The sequence below is a fragment of the Mustelus asterias genome, chromosome 1, assembly GCF_964213995.1.
Source record: "Mustelus asterias chromosome 1, sMusAst1.hap1.1, whole genome shotgun sequence".
NCBI lineage: Eukaryota > Metazoa > Chordata > Chondrichthyes > Carcharhiniformes > Triakidae > Mustelus > Mustelus asterias.
In genome coordinates, this window is record NC_135801.1 from 114,402,457 (window position 1) to 114,424,466 (window position 22,010).

The following is a 22,010-nucleotide window of genomic DNA, read 5'->3' on the forward strand; positions in this document are numbered from 1 at the left end:
GCATAATAAGAAAAGAAGCCGAGGCATCTCCTCAGTGCTTTTGTGCTAGCGGGCAAGGGAAGTTCAGTAAGGGGGCGCATACGGTCTGGATCAGGGCCGATGACCCCGTTTTCCACCACGTATCCAAGGATAGCTAACCTGCGCGTACGGAATACACACTTCTCCCTGTTATAGGTCAGATTCAGGCGAGATGCAGTGCGCAGAAAGTTCTGGAGATTCGTGTCATGGTCCTGCTGGTCATGGCCGCAGATGGTGACGTTATCCAAGTACGGGAAGGTAGCCCGCAACCCGTTCTGGTCCACCATTCGGTCCATAGCACGCTGGAAGACCGAGACCCCATTGGTGACACCAAATGGAACCCTAAGAAACTGATATAGACGACCATCCGCCTCAAAAGCCGTGTATTGTCGGTCCTCTGGGCGGATGGGGAGTTGGTGGTAGGCAGACTTAAGGTCTATGGTGGAGAACACCCGGTACTGCGCAATCTGATTGACCATATCAGATATGCGCGGGAGAGGATACGCATCCAGCTGGTATAACGGTTAATGGTCTGACTGTAGTCGATGACCATCCGGGGTTTGTTCCCGCTTTTAACCACCACGACCTGCGCTCTCCACGGACTAGCACTGGGCTGTATGATCCCTTCTTTGAGGAGCCGCTGAACCTCAGATCTGATAAAGATCCGGTCTTCAGCGCTGTAACGCCTACTTTTAGTAGCGATGGGCTTGCAGCCTGGTACCAGATTCTTAAATAAAGAAGGTGTGGTGATCTTTAGTGTGGAAAGATTGCATGCGGGGCGCTTTGGGCAATTTGGAGGCTGCGGCTGATTCCCTACTGCTAGTGAAGGGAGTGGCCCACCGTACTGTAGGATCACACTCTTCATGTGGACCATAAAGTTTAGTCCGAGGAGAATTGGCGCGCAAAGGTGCGGCAACACAAGGAGCCTGTATCGCTCGTAAATTGTGCCCTGCACCTCAAGGGTTACCATACAACGTCCTTGGATCGGTACAGACCGGGACCGTGATGCCATAGAAATTGTCTGTTTGGCAGGTAGAACCCGGAGTCCACACCTTTTTGCAGTGTCAGGGTGAATAAAACTCTCGGTGCTCCCACTGTCAAACAGACAATAAACAGTACGACCATTTACCTTGATGTTCATCATCGAACAGTCAAGCCTGTGATGCTTTGTCTGGTCCAGAGAGATCGACGCCACCGTTGGCCCCAGGGCGTCACTGCATGCAGCCGAGGTTGATACTGAGGACCCCTGCTGGTCGCTCCTGGTCGTCGTCGACCATGATGGCCGCCCCCATGAATCGCACGTGGGTGAGGGCGCCAAGTGTAGCGACTCCTGGTGGTCATCCTCCTCCTCCGTCAGCCACGATGGCGCCGTCCTGGATTCGCACGTGGTCGGGCCTCGCGGGTACTGCGACGCTGAAGGAGATTGTCTCCGCTCTGGAGGGTCACAGGCTGCACTGCCGTTCTTGGGCTTCGACCTGCAGGCTTTAGCATAGTGCCCTTTTTTACTGCACTGACTGCAGATTGCCGTTTTTGCTGGACACTGTTGCCGTGGATGCTTGGCTCCTCCGCAAAAATAGCATCGCTGGCCGCCTGGAGCTGCCGCCGTCGTCGGGTCGATATGGGAGCGCGAGCCCGTGGGGCGAGGAGGGATTTGTGCTTGCTCCTGCCACGTTGTCTCCACGTGGTCTTCGGGGTACAGAGCCAAGCTTTTCGACGCTGCCTCCAGCATCTCAGCCATCTCCATCGCTTGGGTCAAGTTGAGGTTCCCTTTCTCCAATAGCTTAAGCCGGATGTACGAGGACCCTACCCCTGCTACGAACGCATCTCGGGTGAGGTCGTACATATACTGCTCGGCCGACACAGCTTTGCAGTCGCAGCCCCTGGCAAGCTGCAAGAGCTCATTGGCGTAGTCCTCCATGGTTTCGCCCGACTGCCGATGTCGTGTAGCGAGGAGGTAACGAGCGTGAATCTCGTTGGGTGGTCTCGTGTATCGTTTCTTCAAGAGCTCGATGGCCCTCGGGTAAGTGGTGGCCGCACGAATCGCAAGATAGACCGTGTCGCTTACCCTCGCGTGGAGGACCTGGAGTTTGTCGTCGTCCGTAGTAACTGCTGCAGAGGCCGCCAGGTAGTCCTCGAAACACTTCAACCAGTGGTCGAAGGTGTTAGAGGCACCGACCGCACGTGGGTCCAGCGTCAGACGCTCTGGTTTCAGCATTTGCTCCATACTCTCTTTACTGTCGAGAGTTTTGTGTTTGTCAATAAAATTGATGCGCGACAATCAAGCACGAGGTACAAGGCTTCAGCGATTGAAGGCTTTTATTGACAAACAATGGAACTATCTAACACGAGTACACCAATCCAGACTGGAGGGGTCCCGCCTGAGCAGAGGGTCTTATACCTCTCCCCAGGAGGCGGGGCCCGACCGGGATGTGCCATAACAACATCCACCACAGGTATATTAATCCCACAGTGTAAACACCCTAACCCAACAACATTATAACAACCCCCACAGTGGCAACCCCCTAACCCAACAGTAACATTGGCATAACCCCACAGTGGTAACCAACGATGGTTCACCACAATTCCAAAATCCAAGAGGACCCAAAAACCAGCTACATTCGAAGCTGGTGCCTGAGGCAGCAACTTGAATCAAACCCCTTGATTCTTTAGTTTTCATACTTTATTTTATCTGTTGTAAGTGCAAGCTAGGCCGAGGACCCTAAATCCGTAAAATCTCCAAACGCGGCACACATCCAGTCCTGAGATTCCCAGATACGGAGCCCTGTACTTGTAGTCTCATTAAGAAAAGCATACAGGATTACTAGCATTCTGAACCTGTACAACTGATTTTTTTTTAAAAGAAAGAATACATTTATAACACATGAAGCTGAACAAAAACTACAATTCATGCCCACAAAAAGGGTATATTTATTGCTAAGCAATAAATACTAAACACATTTCATATTTCAGCAAATAATGGAATTCAAATGTAACATTTGACAGATTATGTAAGCAATCACAAAAAAGTTAGCATGAACTGTTCAGGTCAGAGCTTTCAACAGTGCCCCAGGTCTTTTCCAAGGAATCTCTCATTACTGCTGCTGAAGTTGTTTTAATTTTTTTCTTGTGCAGCCATTTCCTGTCAAATGTCAGAGATGTGATCTTTGCAGCCAATCAGGATGGTCTTTGCATTAACCACACATCAAGGGCATGTTACAGGCTCTTTGCAGAGCTCAATAATTAATTTTGTAATAGAGAACAGATTGGAGGTGGGGATGGGGGAAGGGGAGTTAACAAAATAACATCACTGGTAAAAGCAACTTCTCAGATTCAGAAGGCCTATATTTCCATCGGATCCACACTGAATTGCAAGAAATATTTTTCTCAATACTGAACTGTGGAGGATATCATCATCTTGCAGCAATGAATGTTTCATAGCAATAGGTTGCAAAACTGGCTTTCTTTAAATAACAATCATGTACAAATGTGTGTGCAATGATTGCATCCTCAGAAATGCTGCTGGCATTAAATAGCGTAATGTTCTTTTTTGCACACAATAACACCGCATACCCAAAGAGACATTAGATCCTGAAAGAACCCAACTGGCTATCTGATATTCGAAAAGCTCTCAACATCAGAGCATCTCAACTATTGACCTAAAACAACAACCATTTCGGACACAGTGGTGTGCGGAGTAGGGGAAAAGCCACTGAAAATTTTCAGCAAGCCTGTCGCTTGCCATTTCAATTCACTATCATGCTCTCACACTCACATTTCCGTCCTCAGCCCACTACAATGTTCCACTGGAGCCCAATGTAAACTTGAGGAACAGCACCTCATCTTTCAATTAAACATTTTACAGCCTTCTGGATTTAAAATCGAGTTCAACAATTTCATACCATGAACTGTATCCCCTGTTTTGATTTTTTCCAACCCCCATGCCGTTCTGTAACTTGCTCTCATTTTTTGCTTTCAATGCTGGCCTTATTCTGCTATTACCTCTCCCTTTGTCTTGTCTCCATAACATCTTTGTTATGTATTTCCTCCTGAGCTCCAACCTAACCCTGACCTCTATATTGCTCAACCTGCTCCATCCCCTCCTCTCAACAGCATAAAATCCATCATGTTTCCACCTCTCTTCAGCTCTGAAGAAGTCATATTGGATTTAAAATGCTAACTCTGTTTCTCTCTCCACTGATGCTGCCAGACCTGCATGAAAATTATAAATTAAATAAATTTAAGCAGTTCAAGTTCAGTTCCTGTAGAATCTGCTGCCACAATAAAAATGGAGAAATAATTTTGCAAAAATGAGAAATAGGCTTATCAGCGATAGGCAGCATGGTTTTGTAAAGGCGAGGTCGTGTCTCATGAACTTGATTGAGTTCTTTGAGGAAGTGATAAGAAAAATTGACCAGGGCAGGGCAGTGGATGTTATATACAAGGACTTTAGTAAAGCCTTCGATAAGGTTCCTCGTGGCAGGCTGATACAGACATGGGATCTGAGGTGAGCTGGTAAGAGGGATACAAAACTTCCTTGGGCAAATCTTGTAAATTGAATTTGTGTCTTTATATGCCCTGTTTGTGAACACAATTCCCACTCACCTGATGAAGGAGCAGCGCTCCGAAAGCTTGTGGCTTGTGCTACCAAATAAACCTGTTGGACTTTAACCTGGTGTTGAGAGACTGCTTATTGGGCATAGAAAGCAGAGAGTAGCAGTGGAAGGGTACTTTTCTAACTGGAGGTCTGTGACAAGCGGTGTTCTACAAGGATCAGTGATGGGACCTCTGTTGTTTGTAATTTATATATTTATAAATGATTTGGAGGAAAATGTAGGTGGCCTGATTAGTAAATTTGCAGATGATACAAAAATTGGGGAAGTGGCGGATAGTGAGGAGGATTATCAGAGGTTACAGCAGGATATAAATCGGCTAGAGACCTGGGCCGAAAGATGGCAGATGGGAATTTATCCCGGACAAATGCGAGGTGATGCGATCTGTAAGGTCTACTGCAGAAGGAAAGTATACAGTAAATGGTAGAGCTCTTAGAAATATTAGCGTACAGAGGGATTGAGGTGTGCGGATCCACAGTTTCTTGAAGGTGGCAACTCAGTTAGACAAGGTGGTCAAGAAAGTGCATTGCATGCTGGCCTTCATCGGTCAGGTCATTGAGTCTGGGAATTGGAAAATCATGCTGCAGCTGTATAAGATTTTGGTTAGGCCGCATTTAGAGTATGGTGTACAATTCTGGTCGCCACACTACCAGAAAGATATTGATGCACTGGGAAGGGCGCAGAAGAGATTTACCAGGATGTTATCTGGTTTGGAGGATATGGATTATGAAGAAAGGTTGAACAAATTGGGACTGTTTTCATTGGAGCGTCGGAGGATGAGGGGGGACCTGATAGAGGATTACAAGATTATGACAGGCTTGGATAGAGTGGGTAGTCAGAGCCTTTTTCCCAGGGTCGAAGGGTCAATTACTCAGGGGCATAGATTGAAAGTGGGAGGGGAAATGTTTAAAAGAGATGCAAGGAGCAAGTTTTTCACACAGAGGGTGGTGAATGCCTGGAACGTGCTGCCGGAGATGGTGGTGGAAGCAGATTCTATAACAACATTCAAGAGGCATCTGGATGGATACATGAATAGGCAGAGAATGGAGGGATATGGACCACGTAGAGGCAAGAAAATATTAGATTAGAGAGGCTTGTGTCGGCTCAGACTTGGTGGGTTGAAGGGCCTGTTTCTGTGCTGTGCTGTTCTTTGTTCGTTCATTGCATTCATGTAATAGTAACAAACCAGAATTAAGCAGATATGAGTCTCACAGTCCATGGGAAGTGGGTAGATAAACTACTGATAAGGAATCATTACGGAAATAGGAAAACAGCAAAGAAAGCATGTATAGTTGCAGCAGTCAATAAAATCTAACATTAGTGGAGAGAGATTCTGATGCAGACCTTTTTTTTCTGCTACCAGGTGGACAGAGTGGTGAAGAAGGCATTCGGCATGCTTGGTTTCATTGGTCAGAACATTGAATACAGGAGTTAGGATGTCTTGTTGAAGTTGTAAAAGACATTGGTAAGGCCACACTTGGAATACTGTGTGCAATTCTGGTCACCCTATTATAGAAAGGATATTACTAAACTAGAAAGAGTGCAAAAGATTTACTAGCATGCTACCGGGACTTGATGCTTTGAGTTATGCTTTGAGTTAGGGGCGGCACGGTAGCACAGTGGTTAGCACTGCTGCTTCACAGCTCCAGGGTCCCGGGTTCGATTCCCAGCTCGGATCACTGTCTGTGTGGAGTTTGCACATTCTCCTCGTGTCTGGGTGGGTTTACTCCGGGTGCTCCGGTTTCCTCCCACAGTCCAAAGATGTGCGGGTTAGGTTGATTGGCCAGGTTAAAAATTGCCCCTTAGAGTCCTGGGATGCGTAGGTTAGAGGGATTAGTGGGTAAGTGTGTGGGGGTAGGGCCTGGGTGGGATTGTGGTCGGTGCGGACTCGATGGGCCGAATGGCCTCCTTCTGCACTGTAGGGTTTCTATGATTTCTATGATTATAAGGAGAGGCTGAATAGACTGGGACTTTTTTCTCTGGAGCGTAGGAGACTGAGGGGTGACCTTATAGAGGTCTATAAAATAATGAGGGGCATAGACAAGGTAGATAGTCAATATCTTTTCCCAAAGGTAGGGGAGTCTAAAACTAGAGGGCATAGGTTTAAGGTGAGAGGGGAGAGATACAAAAGTGTCCAGAGGTTCAATTTTTCCACACAGAGGGTGGTGAGTGTCTGGAACAAGCTGCCAGAGGTAGTAGTAGAGGCGGGTACAATTTTATCTTTTAAAAAGCATTTAGATAGTTACATGGATACGATGGGCATAGAGGGAAATGGGCCAAATGCGGGCAATTGGGATTAGCTTAGGGTTTTTAAAAAAAAAAGGGCGGCATGGACAAATTGGGCCGAAGGGCCTGTTTCCATGTTGTAAACCTCTATGACTCCATGACCTCTATGATAATAAGAAACTTTTAAAAATATCACAAAATTTACAAGTCATTAAACATATCTTTGTAAATTACAAAATAATGGTAATAATTCATAGCCAGCAGCCAGATGGAGTAGGAATAACTGAAATTTGGGCAGATAAATATCAGGCCTGGCACTTCAATATTGCAGGATGTAACATATTTAGGGATGGAAGGTGTTGGGAGGTGGTGGTGGGGGTGGGGGAGAGATGTAGGAGGGTTCTTGTACTAACTTGAGACAACATATTGGATAGAAGAGGCCATAATTAAAGTACAAACAGATTGCATAAGGATTGAGACCAAAGATGAGAAAGGATTGAGCACATTAACAGGGGTACCCCACAAGCAACCTATTGATGGAAAGGAAATAGATGAAAAAGTATGTAGACAAATACAAAAAATGAGTTAACATATTGAATGACAATTGCAGAAGATTTCAACTGGAATGGCAAATAAAATGGCAAAATGTGATAGGGAAATGAGGGGGGAATGGAACTTTTATCCTCTGTTCAGGACTCATGTCTTACCCAAAACATAAGAAATCTTAACAAGAGAACCACTTTTGGATCTAATGTTAAAATGAACTATTTTAGATGTGGAGAGGATGTTTCCACTTGTAGCACAATCTAAAACAAGACGTCATAGTTTTAGGATAAAGGGTAGCAGATTTAAAACAGAGATGAGGAGAAATTACTTCTCTCACAGGGTCATGACTCTGTGGAATTCACTACAGTAAGAAGTCTCACAACACCAGGTTAAAGTCCAACAGGTTTATTTGGTAGCAAATACCATAAGCTTTCGGAGCGCTGCTCCTTCGTTAGATGGAGTGGTTATCTGTTCTCCAACAGTGCACAGACACAGAAATCTAGTTACAGAATACTAATTAGAATGCAAATCTCTACAGCCAGCCAGGTCTTAAAAGGTACAGATAATGTGGGTGGAGGGAACATTAAACACAGGTTAAAGAGATGTGTATTGTCTCCAGACAGAACAGCTAGTGAGATTATGCAAGATCAGGGGGAAAGCTGTGGGGGTTACTGATAATGTGACATAAATCCAACATCCCGGTTTAGGCCGTCCTCATGTGTGCGGAACTTGGCTATCAGTTTCTGCTCAGCGACTCTGCGCTGTCGTGTGTCGTGAAGGCCGCCTTGGAGAGCGCTTACCTGAAGATCCAAGGCTGAATGCCCGTGACTGCTGAAGTGCTCCCCCACAGGAAGAGAACAGTCTTGCCTGGTGATCTTCGAGCGGTGTTCATTCATCCGTTGTCGTAGCGTCTGCATGGTTTCCCCAATGTACCATGCCTTGGGACATCCTTTCCTGCAGCGTATCAGGTAGACAACGTTGGCCGAGTTGCAAGAGTATGTACCGTGTACCTGGTAGATGGTGTTCTCATGTGAGATGATGGCATCCGTGTCGATGATCCGGCACGTCTTGCAGAGGTTGCTGTGGCAGGGTTGTGTGGTGTCGTGGTCAGTGTTCTCCTGAAGGCTGGGTAGTTTGCTGCGGACAATGGTCTGTTTGAGGTTGTGTGGTTGTTTGAAGGCAAGAAGTGGGGGTGTGGGGATGGCCTTGGCGAGATGTTCGTCTTCATCAATGACATGTTGAAGGCTCCGGAGGAGATGCCGTAGCTTCTCCGCTCCGGGGAAGTACTGGACGACGAAGGGTACTCTGTCCACCGTGTCCCGTGTTTGTCTTCTGAGGAGGTCGGTGCGGTTTTTCGCTGTGGCACGTCGGAACTGTTGATCGATGAGTCGAGCGCTATATCCTGTTCTTATGAGGGCATCTTTCAGCGTCTGGAGGTGTCTGTTGCGATCCTCCCCATCCGAGCAGATCCTGTGTATTCGGAGGGCTTGTCCGTAGGGGATGGCTTCTTTTACGTGTTTAGGGTGGAAGCTGGAGAAGTGGAACATCATGAGGTTATCCGTGGGCTTGCGGAGGTTATCCGTGGGCTATCCGGAGCGGAGAAGCTACGGCATCTCCTCCGGAGTCTTCAACATGTCATTGATGAAGACGAACATCTTGCCAAGGCCATCCCCACACCCCCACTTCTTGCCTTCAAACAACCACGCAACCTCAAACAGACCATTGTCCGCAGCAAACTACCCAGCCTTCAGGAGAACACTGACCACGACACCACACAACCCTGCCACAGCAACCTCTGCAAGACGTGCCGGATCATCGACACGGATGCCATCATCTCACGTGAGAACACCATCTACCAGGTACACGGTACATACTCTTGCAACTCGGCCAACGTTGTCTACCTGATACGCTGCAGGAAAGGATGTCCCGAGGCATGGTACATTGGGGAAACCATGCAGACGCTACGACAACGGATGAATGAACACCGCTCGACAATCACCAGGCAAGACTGTTCTCTTCCTGTGGGGGAGCACTTCAGCAGTCACGGGCATTCAGCCTTGGATCTTCAGGTAAGCGTTCCCCAAGGCGGCCTTCACGACACACGACAGCGCAGAGTCGCTGAGCAGAAACTGATAGCCAAGTTCCGCACACATGAGGGCGGCCTAAACCGGGATGTTGGATTTATGTCACATTATCAGTAACCCCCACAGCTTTCCCCCTGATCTTGCATAATCTCACTAGCTGTTCTGTCTGGAGACAATACACATCTCTTTAACCTGTGTTTAATGTTCCCTCCACCCACATTATCTGTACCTTTTAAGACCTGGCTGGCTGTAGAGATTTGCATTCTAATTAGTATTCTGTAACTTGATTTCTGTGTCTGTGCACTGTTGGAGAACAGATAACCACTCCATCTGACGAAGGAGCAGCACGCTCCGAAAGCTTATGGTATTTGCTACCAAATAAACCTGTTGGACTTTAACCTGGTGTTGTGAGACTTCTTACTGTGCTTACCCCAGTCCAACGCCGGCATCTCCACATCATGACTACCATCGAATTCACTACCCCAGAGCATGGTGGATGCCGGCCAGGACTTTGAGTAAATTTAAGGAAACGGTGGACAGATTTTTTAATTAGTAAGGGTTTGAAGCGCCATGGTGAATGGGCAGGAAAATGGAGTTGAGGCCAAGATGAGATCAACCATGATCATGTTAAATGGTGGAGCCGGCTCGAGGGGTTGAATTACTATTCCTACTCTTAGTTCTTATGATTCGAATGATTCAAAGCAGATAAAAGAAGTAGGCACAGGAGAAGAGCAAGAGAAGTGCTCGTAACATCACACATTATTTAAAATAATGACTAAGAAAAGCTTAAGTCAAAAATCAAAATAATAGATTAGAAACAAAGCTAACTTTGAGGTGATGACAACAGAACCAGAGAAGACAAACTAGAAAAAAAACTGGCAACAGCTAGAACAGCAATGGGAAATATCCAAAACTGTGATCAATAAACTTCATGAAAAACACATTCCTCTTAAAAAAAAAACTAAACTTGCCAATAAAAATAAAAACATTAAAATCTTCTATAGCATATATAAAAGGGAAGAGAGCAGCGAATGTAAATGTGGATTCCACAGAGGCAGAGACAAAAGAAGTTTTAATGGAGAATACAGAAATGGCAGAAGCAATAATGGAATTTTATAGGAGAAGTGGCACATTCTTTGTAGAAATATTGGGAAACCAAGGGTCTACTGAGAATGAGGAACATAAAATAAATTGGTATTAGTAAAGGAATAATACTGGAGTAATTAATTGCGGTAATAGCCGACTAATCACCCGAACCTGATGATCTGATCTTACAAAATTGACACGAGCCAAGAATGATCCTTGCTGATTGGACCAAGCTATTCAAGAGGAAAGAAAAAAACAGGAAATTATAATTCAGTTGGTCTGATAAAGTTTATGGGGAAATTTTGGAATTGATTATTAGGGATGTGATCATTGGGCAATTAGAAAATCATAAATCCTTTTGAACTCAGCCCAATTGTATTATGAAAGGGAAATTATGTTTGCCCAATTATTAGAATTTCTTGGGGTTGTGGCTAGTGAAGGAACTAGTGGATACAGGGTAATTGGATTTTCAGAAAGCATTCATTAAAGTCCACATAAAAGATTACACAAAATTAGGTTATATATTAGCATGGATTGAAAATTAATAAATGGACAGAAAACCGGGCAGGAATAATTGGGGCATTTTCAGGTTGTTTGACTGTAACTATTGGGGTACCACAAAGCCAGTGCTTTGGTTTTAGCTTTACAAACAATATCAATGACTTAAATTAATGTATTTACTTTGTTTCCATGTAATTTGTCCAAACTTGCTGCCGATACAAAGATAGGCAAGGAAATAAATTGTGAGGCAACACAAACAGATATAGACAGGTTAAAGAAGTGGGCAAGAATGTGGCAGATGGAGAATGCTATGGAATACTGTGTTGGGAAAGATAGAAAAGCATTTTTTTTTAAATGGTAAGAGCCTGGGGAACATTTACATTCAATGGGACCTGGGTCTCCTTGTACACAAATCACAGAAAGCTAATATAGACAAGTCACAGGAAGGCAACATGTGGCACAGCAAGCAATTAGGAAAGCAAATGGTATGCTAGCATTTATTAACAAAGGAATGGAATGTAAGGGCAAAGTCATCTTCTTGGAATTATATGGGGCCTTGGTGAGACCACATCTAGAATACTGTGTGCAGCTTTGGTCTCCTTAACCAAGGAAGGACATACTTACCTTGGACAAAGTGTAAAGATTCACTAGGCCTATGTTCATCAGAGTTCAGAAGAATGAGAGGTGATCTCATTGAAACATACAAAATTCTTAAGGGCTTGACAGGGTAGATGTTGGGAGGTTGTTTCCACTATCTGTAGGCCTGAATCTTGTGCTCGTTGGGCCCTGAAGTAAATGGCCACAATTGGACCCCAATCACTATTTCACGCTGACTGGCCACTGACGGCCAGGCTAAAATCTACATTTACCAAAGCTGAGTGCTTTTGGGGCAGGTGCTGAGTGAAGTGAGGGTGGATGTTTCCAGCAAGCTCCCTGAAGGCTGATGACTGCAGTGGAACTGCAGCACCGTATAAATGAAATGAGCTCAAAGAAATGCTGCAAAATATGTCTACACTAATTGCCTCCTTAAATGGCTTAATTGCTCTTTTAATTGTCAGCAGATGAGCTTCTGAGTCCGGTGTGCACCCGCTGACTGTAATGCTGCGCATGAGCACGATGACATCTAGACGCACGCCCGGAGTCTTTTCGCGTGATTTCACACATGTTCCAGCTGGGCCCACGCACCAACTCGACCCATGTATAAATCTGGCTGTGGGGTTTAAAACCATGGATCACAGTTTCAAAATAAGGGTTCAGCCATTTAGAATTGAGGCGAGGAGAAACTTCTTCAGTCAGAGGTTTCTGAATCTTTGGAATTTTCCACCTCAGAGAGCAGTGAATGCTCAGCTATCAAGTAGACTCGAAACAGAAATCAAAAGATTTTTGGATACCAATGGAATGAAGGGATATGGGGATTGTGCAGTAAGATGGAGTTGAAGTAGGCGGTTAACCAGGATCTTATTAAACAGCAAAGTAGGCTTTAAGAGTCGAATTGCCTACTCCTGCTCCTATTTCTTCTGCTCTTCCTATGAATAACAAAATAAAGGCTAAAACTAACCCTAAAGGAAAAGGCACAGACTAAAGAAAACATAAAGTGATTAGAAAAGAAATTGGAAAAGAATTGGGAAAACAAAAAGGAACTATTAAAATTAAATAATCAAGGAACGCAAAAAGAAATCGAAAACACAGAAAGCAAAAAGAAAAATCAGGATAGGGAAAGGACCATGAAGGGATACCCATAATAAACTCCCAGGTACTGACAAAGAAATGATGGAACTATTGAAAGTTACTTTTTCTCAGTATTTATTAGGGAGATTGACAGGTGGATGTGACATTAGAAGAGATCAAAAGAGATATGACAACATTTAAGAAAGAAAGGGATAATAGAGAATTTAATCTGTCCCCATGTTAAATCTTTCAAAAATTAAAAATGCAATAAACAAAACCAAGGAACTAATGGTCAGTTAGTTTAGTGAGAAAGGTACTCAAAGATGTAGGGCAGAATTTTCCTTTTTTCCTTCTAATTACTGGATCAGATGAGATAAGCAACATGAAGCTCGTCAGCTGCACAGCCAGCTTTCCTCACCATATTGTCTAGCACTTAGAAGAAAATAATCCTGGAGGTGTGTTCCACACGTTGGGGCAAGACCTGCAAAAAACAGCAACTTCAGGTTGCCAGAGATCGGGATGCCCTTTAAAAAGATCGCCTCAATCTCTGGTTTTAAAATACGTGGGGAACACCCCTCCCCTCAACATTCACTGGGAAAGCAACCACCACCCCCACAATAGTCCTTCCCAGAGCCCCTTCTCCCAAATTGGTGTCCCCAGAGCCCCCCTCCCCCACAATGGTCCTCCCCAGAGCCCCCCTCCCCCACAATGGTCCTCCCCAGAGCCCCCCTCCCCCACAATGGTCCTCCCCAGAGCTCCCTGCCCCATTCCGAGCAAGAATACATTTTTAAAGAGTTGATGAAGGAAATATTGGTCTTTTTCTATCTGCTGGTTTGTAGATTCATTTCATAACAGAATGCTGGATCATGCAGTGATATTGACTTAGTAGGCTCCCACTGGAAGATGCTTTTAGGACGTTGTTATCAGGTGGAATGACAAGACTGTGTTTATTGCCCATCCCTAATTGCTCTGACAACTGGCTGTTTTTTTTAGGGCACTGAGTCATGTTGTGGGAGTCAAGCCTTATATGTGCCAGATTTGAGTACTGCAAGCGCCTCTCCGAATGACATTAGAAAACCACTTACGTTTTTAGCAGCCACTTACACTTGCTTTAGAATTCAATTTTAGAATTCATTGTGGCAGGAAATTAAATCATTACCTCAAGAGTACTGTACCAACAATTATTCATATGCATACTCTGTCAGCCTAACAAAGACTGCTAAAACATAGTTACGCTGCTGTAATAAAAAAAGCTCATGGATACTTTGCTAAAATCACAGATTTGGTCGATGGCAGCATTTAATCAGACTTTCTCAGATGTTTGATCATTATAAACTGGAACTAGATTAAGGAGGAAAACAATCAAATCGATCCAATGCTACAGAGTAACTGTACTGAGTAGCTTGTCAAATCCTTTTTCCAAAGACATAAAGACAAATTACTATTACGATAGTTTGTGTCACTACAGCTACTACTTTGTGTGCGATAAAACATTTCAAAGCTGAAGATGTATTTTTTCTGTAATCAGATTCTCCAAATAGAAAACATGCTCTGGTAGCACACAGACATTTAAAAACATCAAGCAAAAATTCCGGTCCTGCATATGCATCTCATGAAATCCCTGTTCACAAATCTCAAAGTAGTAACAGATATTGTGTCTATCCTGAGCCAGAGTTCTCAACTCACATTGGCTACTGTTCTTGCGCTGTCAATCAGAGACTGCTTTCCAATTCTACCCCGAGTCTAGTCAGCAAGTACAAAATCACCACTGGACCCAAGAATTACCAGTTCTACCACAACAAGGAGTATTTTATTACCAATAAGGCACATGTAGGTGGAAATTATTGCATTTTTGATGCTGGTAAAAATAAAAATAAAATTAAAATGGTCAATGCAAACATATACATTGAGAACGGTTAGAAGGCCCTTCACATTTGAATTATATTATCACCATGTATTAACCATGTTTTGCAATTCAGTTTCGGGTACTCCAGTAGTGGAGCCACCAAAAAGACAAACAAGAAAGCTGTAATTACTTCTACAAACTCCTTGGTGATCGGTGCATTCTTTGCCAGATCCTAATTCAACTACACTTTGATAGGTCCTAATTCAAACTATGTGCCAATGGAAGGTGATCCATGGGGACAAAGGGCACATGCTGAATTCTTGAGACTAATTTCTCTCTCTCCTCAATTTCTATGGCACAACCAGCCCACAGCATTGATTACTCAGCGTTATAGTCCCTCAGGAATTGTGGAAATGCAGAGAACTAAATGATTAATGACTCAGCTATGGAGGCCGTGGGTGTCACTGTAGAATGTTACCATGGAGTAAGGCCAAAGATTGGAACATCTGCAGTGTTGTGGTTTTGCTGACATTGTGCAAGATATAAACATTTGAAATGAAAATAAGTGAACTTCTTATGCTGAAAATGTCTCTGTTTACATATGGAAGCATCAACTCTAATCATTTTCTTCCCCAAAGTGATTAAGAATGGATTGAGCCACGCGGATAAGGTCAAATATTATAAAGCAGATTCTTTGTGAATATTTTAAGTAAATGCAGACATGACAAAAACTGTTTATAAAATATTTAACATCTGGATAAATGCACAAAATTGTTATCAAATCACGTCTACTTCAAGGTTCCTTGTAAAACACAGTACCCTTTTTAAGCACTAAATTTCCATACAGCTTGTAACACCATGACTGGGCTTTTAACGCACATCAAAGAATGTAGAATTTATCAAGCTGAGAAGGAAGGAAGGATAAAATGAAAAGGAAAAACAAAGAACATTACACTACTTTTAAAATTGACAGAAGCTAAACAGACATTAATTAGGGCAGCGTGTAAAACAGAGTTTGTGGGGCTCACAATATTAAAAATGTTGTAAAACCCTGATTGTATTATACTGACAAACAGATTGCTGATGAAGGGAAATTCAGCTTTTCTATTCCTGTGGCTTACTCAATTTTATTTCATTATTTAGATGAATGTTTTGAGGTTTGATATTCATATCGTTTTAGGCCATTTTGACCCTTGGGAGTCTGCCAGGGGATCTTATTCAGATAAAAATGCCAGCCAAAAACCTTAAACACATTTATACAGACTGGAAGGAAAAAATAGGTAAAAAAAACTCATGACTCCATAATGAACCTCACATTTCTCCTGGGATCTGACTTCTGACACGAGGAGTGAGCCAAATAAGAACCAGAGCGTGGGCCCCGACATCAGCCTGGTTTTAATTAGGCCATGTAAAGGAACTCTTCGACAGAAACTCATCAAGTTGAAGAGTTCATACACACAACCTCCTGTGGGCCAAGGCAAAGCCAATACTGTAAGGCAGTGTCTTTGAAATGAATGTTTCTGTTATACCAGGAGTAGAGTCATTTATATAGGACATTAACCCTTTGACATTCAGTATAACAAATGGTATCCATAGATGCTACATTAACCCAAAATGGTACCAAATCACATGCCTTATTGATGCTATTCCAGACTCTCTCGCCTTACTTGGACATTCCAGACTCCTGTTTACATCGGGAACCAGAGAATAATTTAAATCATGCAGATTCAAATGAGTCATCTTCATTTCACCTCAATTTTTTTTGGGAGACTCCATGTTGTATGGTATTTTATCCCTTGTTTGGATCCCCATGTTACGCACCTTCTGGAGGTGAATAAGTAACTTTCTTTTAGGTTGCCTTTAAAATGCTGGAAAGAAAGTAGCAAAAGAATCCTAAACAACCACCTATTTTGCTTCTTTCTGTGCACTTTTGAAATCAGGATCAGGCTTGCAGACTGAAGGGAGGTGTTCTGCAGGTCAGACTCAGTCTGCGTTTTTCTCCCCCAATGTAGAGGAAGCAACATTGTGATCAGCGAATAGAATATACTACTTTGCTGTTTCACTTGGAAAAAATGTTTGTGGCTTTGGAGAGTGGGAAGGGAGGAAGGAAAGGTGTGGCATCTCCTGCATTGAAAGGTGCTGTAAAAAAAAGGGATGTTGAGCTTTTCAGCATCAACAGCATTTCGCTTTTTGACCTAAATGTAGAGACTCAAATGGTTACTCGCTGTGTGATATGGAGAGATCACACACATGTGCGCACACATGCACACATACAACCTAACATGCAACTTTTTGGTCTGTGGGAGGAAAGCCGAGCACCCAGTGAAAACCCAAGGGGACAATGTGCAAACTCCATACATACAGACACCCGAGGCCGGAACTGAACCCAGGTACCTGGAGCTGTGAGGCCGCAGCACTAACCACTGTGCCAACTGCATCAAAAAGAATAAAATTACAAAAATTTCCAATCTTCCGAGAAGAAGCATTCCACCAGATTGCCACTTTGCTCCTGCTCTATGCTACTGCATTTCTGGTCTGAACCTCTAATCCTGATTTCTTCAAAAACGTGGAGCTTACCTTCTGTTCAACTGTTTCTTCATGGTGCAGGATCATCGAGGGAATATATACCATGCCACACCTTTTTAAACAGCTTTAGCTGCCATATTCTGGTAAGACTTTAAATGTCCCAAAGCTTGTGTTAATTGTGCTATTTCTAACTGTTTTCCACAGTAGAAAATATGTTCAGAAACAGTACCTACAATTATTAATTATCCTGTGGCCAGAATGTCTAAACCAAATCAGAAATCTGATGGTGCAGTGATAATGTCACTGGACCAGTAATCCAAAAACTCAGAAACCCAAGTTTTGCTCTGGGATACGAGTTCATAGCAGTTGGTGGAATTTCTTTTGTTGTAAATATCACAAATCCCCTTTGGGGAAGGAAATCTGCCATCCTTACCCAGTCTGGCCAACATGTGGCTCCAAATCCACAACAATATGGTTGACTCTTAACTGCCCTCTGAAATGGCCTAGCAATCCACTTAGTTCAAGGATAATTAGGGATGGGAAACAAAGTCTGGCCTTGCCAGTGATGTCCACATCCCAAGAATGAACAAACAGAAAAAAAATGCTTGCAATTCTTAGTTTAGTGATCATTGAATGAACACAGTGAGCTAAGGGGAAAGTAGTGGATTTAAGATCGCCTCCAAAACTGGCTCACCCCACTGACGGTGCTAACACTCCCTCACCCCCAAAAGTGGTCACCCCCTGATAGTTTTCAATCTTACTCAATCCTAACAGTGTTCTCCTCTCTCTCTCATACTGAATGGTGCAGTGTACAGTACCCGCCACCCACCCGACCTCACCCCCACTCACTGCCAATGCTGAATCCCGACATCGGCCAGACAGGAGCAGGAGGTGAATGTGGTTTAATGGGGGTGAACATTGTCAGGAAAGTGGAAAGGGAGGTTCAACATTGCTGTGGGCAGAGTGCTTTCACACTACAGCTCGTTTACAGGTATAAAGCCAGGGTTACGCTATGGAAATCACCAAGTAAATCAGTGTAAAATCCAGGGAACTACAGAGCAAACAGCCCAAGTCTATGTGGTCCTGGCTAATTACAAAGTAAACCAGGCAGGGTAAAAGCAGCAATCAGGAGTTTAAACTTCCCGTGGAAGTACAGTGGAGATGCTTACCTGAGGACTTCAATATGGTCAGCACAGTGGCAAGCACTGCTGTCTCACAACACGAGGGGCTCGGGTTCGATTCCTGACTTGGGTCACTGTCTGTGTGGAGTTTGCACATTCTGTCTGCATGGATTTCCTCCGGGTTAGGTGCATTGGCCATGCTGAATTGCCCCTTTGTGTTATGGGGACTGGCTAGGGTAAATGCATGGGGTTATGGGGATAGGGCCTGGGTGGGATTGTGGTTGGTGCAGACTCGATAGGTTGAATGGCCTCCTTCTGCACTGTAGGATTCTATGATTCTATGGTCCTGAGGTGCATCAGCAACACAAGTGGAGTTGGCAGCCTCTCCCTTTATCAGAAGCTTTGGACTAAAGTGGAATGGCAGAGTCAGGGAAATACTACAATGCAAAATATTTGGTGTCTTGTTGTAAATTCTCATTTCTTTAAAGCAGGATGGGTTATTTTGAACAGACAACATTCTGGGCTTCGTTGGAGAAGTTTAACATTAGATCATGTCTACACATCTGTACTGCTTACTTGCATCAATATCTTCCGAGTATAAACACAACCCATATTAATTGTGTACAGATGTACCCAAACTGAATTCATGCTTATAAATAAATCACATCACGAGTAAATAAAAAGGCATTTAAACCACAAGGTATTTGCATTATAGATTGAAGAGTCGTCACCATGTCTATCACCAATAATACACTAATGGGAAACATATCTCCAAAATTACAGTTTGTAAGGAGGAATTAATTTTCCATTCTTCAGTAAATATATTGTTTAGAAATGCAATACATGTGACCCCAGGTAAGAACACGAAGTGAAGAATTTAATTCTATCAAATTACTTCTTAAGCACTGCTATTATATACACGACTCCAGATGCAGATTTATCACTTGAATATATACCCAGGGTAGTGTCCGAAGCCCAATCATCATCGACTGATTCCTTAGTGACCTTCCCTCCATGATAATGTTAGAAGTGGGGATGTTAATTGAGGATTGCATGATGTTCAATACCATTCATAAATCCTCACATACTAAAGCAGTCTGTATCTGCATTTACCTAGACAATTTGGGCTGACACCAACATCGTGTCCTGGTCCTTCCACGCCGACGCTGTCATTAAGAAAGCCCACCAACGCCTCTACTTTCTCAGGAGGCTAAGGAAATTTGGCATGTCCACTACGATTCTCACCAACTTTTACAGATGCACTATGGAAAGCATTCTTTCTGGTTGTATCACAGCTTAGTATGGCTCCTCGTCTGCCCAAGACCGCAAGAAACTACAGAGGGTCATGAACGAAGCCTGATCCATCACACAAACCAGCCTCCCATCCATTGACTCTGTCTACACGTCCTGCTCCCTCAGAAAAGCAGCCAGCGTAATCAAGGGCCCCACACTCCCCAGACATTCTCTCTTCCACCGGGAAAAATATACACAAGTCTGAGGATACATACCAACCGACTCAAGAATAGCTTCTTTCCTGCCACCATTAAACTTTTGAATGGACCTACCTCATATTAAGTTGATCTTTCTCTACACCCTAGCTATGACACGACACTACATTCTGCACTGTCGCATTTCCTTCTCTACATACGGTATGCTTTGTCTGTATGGCGCGCAAGAAACAATACTTTTCACTGTATACTAATACATGTGACAATAATAAATCAAATCAAAAAGACAAGTAGTAAACAACTTTCATGCCACATAAGGCCAACATGTTGGCATATGGCCAACAAGAGAGAATCTAACCATCTCCCTGCCTTGGACACAACCCTGGAAATGCATGTAGTAATGTTCTGGAGTCGAGATGATTGGCCTCCAATGACCACAACCACCTTCCTTTGTGCTAAGTATGTATGACTGCAACCAGTGGAGAGTTTACCCCGATTCCCATTTACTCCAATTTCCAACAAGAGGGAATCGAACAATGTCCTATTGACATCCAGTGGCATTACCCTCACTGAATCTCCCACCACCAACATCCTGGAGGTTACCTTTGATCAGAAACTGAACTGGACCCGCCGCATAGATACTACGACAAAAGAAACAAATCAGAGACTGGTAATTCTGTAGCAAATACATATCTCCTGATTTCTCAAAGCCTGTCCATTGTCTCCAAGGCACAAATCAGGAATGTGACGGAATACTCTCCATCTGCCTGATGAGTGCCGCTCCAACAGCCCACTTGGTCAGCACCCCAACCACTATCTCAAATATTCACTCCCTCCACCACTGATGCACAGCTACAGCAATGTATCTTAAGCAAGATGCACTGCACCAACTCACCAAGGCTCCTTCAGGAGCATCTTCAAAACCAGTGATCTCCAGGTATATGGAAGGAAAGTAATCCCTGGTCATCACCATGAAGTAGTTTGTTCTTTCACCTCTGCATTCAGCCTGTCCCTGGTTGATAGCCATTTTAGCTCAGGGATCTTCATCACATTACACTTCCCTGCAGGCTCGGTTTTCAGTCCAGTATCAACCTGTTCACCTCAGTGAATGAGTAGTTATTTTAATAATATCCACCAACATTGCTATCATCTTCTATTCACCATATTAATCACTGTGCCGTTTGGATCACTGAAATATAATTTTCAGAAAGCAATAAGTCAGGGTTGAATAATGGAGGATATAATCTTAGTTGTGTTCCATCAGATTTATGGTCAAGGATTACATTTTGCAGAACAGCAGATAAAGTCCAAGATAGAATAGGTTGCATATGTTTGAAAGGATAGACTTAATGGACTTTCAGGTGTTATTATCTCATTATTCATATGAACATAGACCATTCAGCCCCCTGAGTCTGCTCTGCCATTTAATGAGATCATGGCTGATCTAATAGCCACCTCAAATCTGCATCCCATCTACCACAATAAGCTATCACCCCCTCACTTGCTTACCAATAATCTAGGTTTCAATAAAATCACCTCTTACTCTTCCAAAATCGAGCAGATACAGGCCTAGCCTGTCCAACATTTCCTCCTAAGATCATTCAAGGTATTACTGTGTTCCAGCTATTACCTTCTCTGAACTGCTTCCAATGCATTTATATCCTTTCTTAAATAAGGTATCAAATACTCTACACAGTACTTCAGATGCGGTCTCACCAATTCTCTATAATTAAAGCATAACCTCCCTACTTTTGTATTCAGTTCCCCTTGCAATAGATTATAACATTCTAGTAGCTTTCTTATTAACTTGCTCCCATTGTAGCCTTTTGTGATTCATGCACTTAGACACCTAGATTCCTCTGCATCTCAGAGCGCCGCAATCTCTCACCATTTAGATAATGTGCTTCTCTTCTATTCTTCCTGCCAAAATGGACAATGTCACATTTTCCCACATGACAGTTCATTTGCCAGATCTTTGTCCACTCACTTAACCTTTTTGCAACCTCCTTATGTCCTCTTTACACCTTACTTTCCTACCTATTTTTGTGTCATCAGCAAATTTGGCAATAATCTCATCCCTTCGTCCAAATCATTTATATAAAATGTAACTAGTTCAGGTCCCCGCACTGATCTCCGAGGCACAATACTACTTTGCCAACCTGAAAAACATCCATTTATGCCTATTCTCTATTTTCTGTTAGCCAGCCAATATTCAGTCCATTACCCACTATACCATGAGCTTCTATTTTCCACAATAACCTTTGATGTGGCATTTTATCAAATGCTTTCTGGAAATTTAAGTACAGCAGACATGCACAGGTTTCCCTTTA

At 43.5% G+C, this 22,010-nt stretch overlaps 1 protein-coding gene and 1 long non-coding RNA gene across 2 annotated transcripts in view; one reads left to right on the top strand and one right to left on the bottom strand.

The window, feature by feature from the left end:
* The window catches only part of scfd2 (sec1 family domain containing 2), a 278,578-nt gene that overhangs the window by 170,206 nt on the left and 86,362 nt on the right, over positions 1–22,010 (bottom strand). The window lies entirely within an intron of this gene.
* Positions 4,496–12,265, top strand: LOC144496570 (uncharacterized). Its single transcript, XR_013498417.1, has 3 exons — positions 4,496–4,522; positions 5,992–6,093; positions 12,133–12,265. It is a non-coding gene; the product is annotated as an uncharacterized LOC144496570 (long non-coding RNA).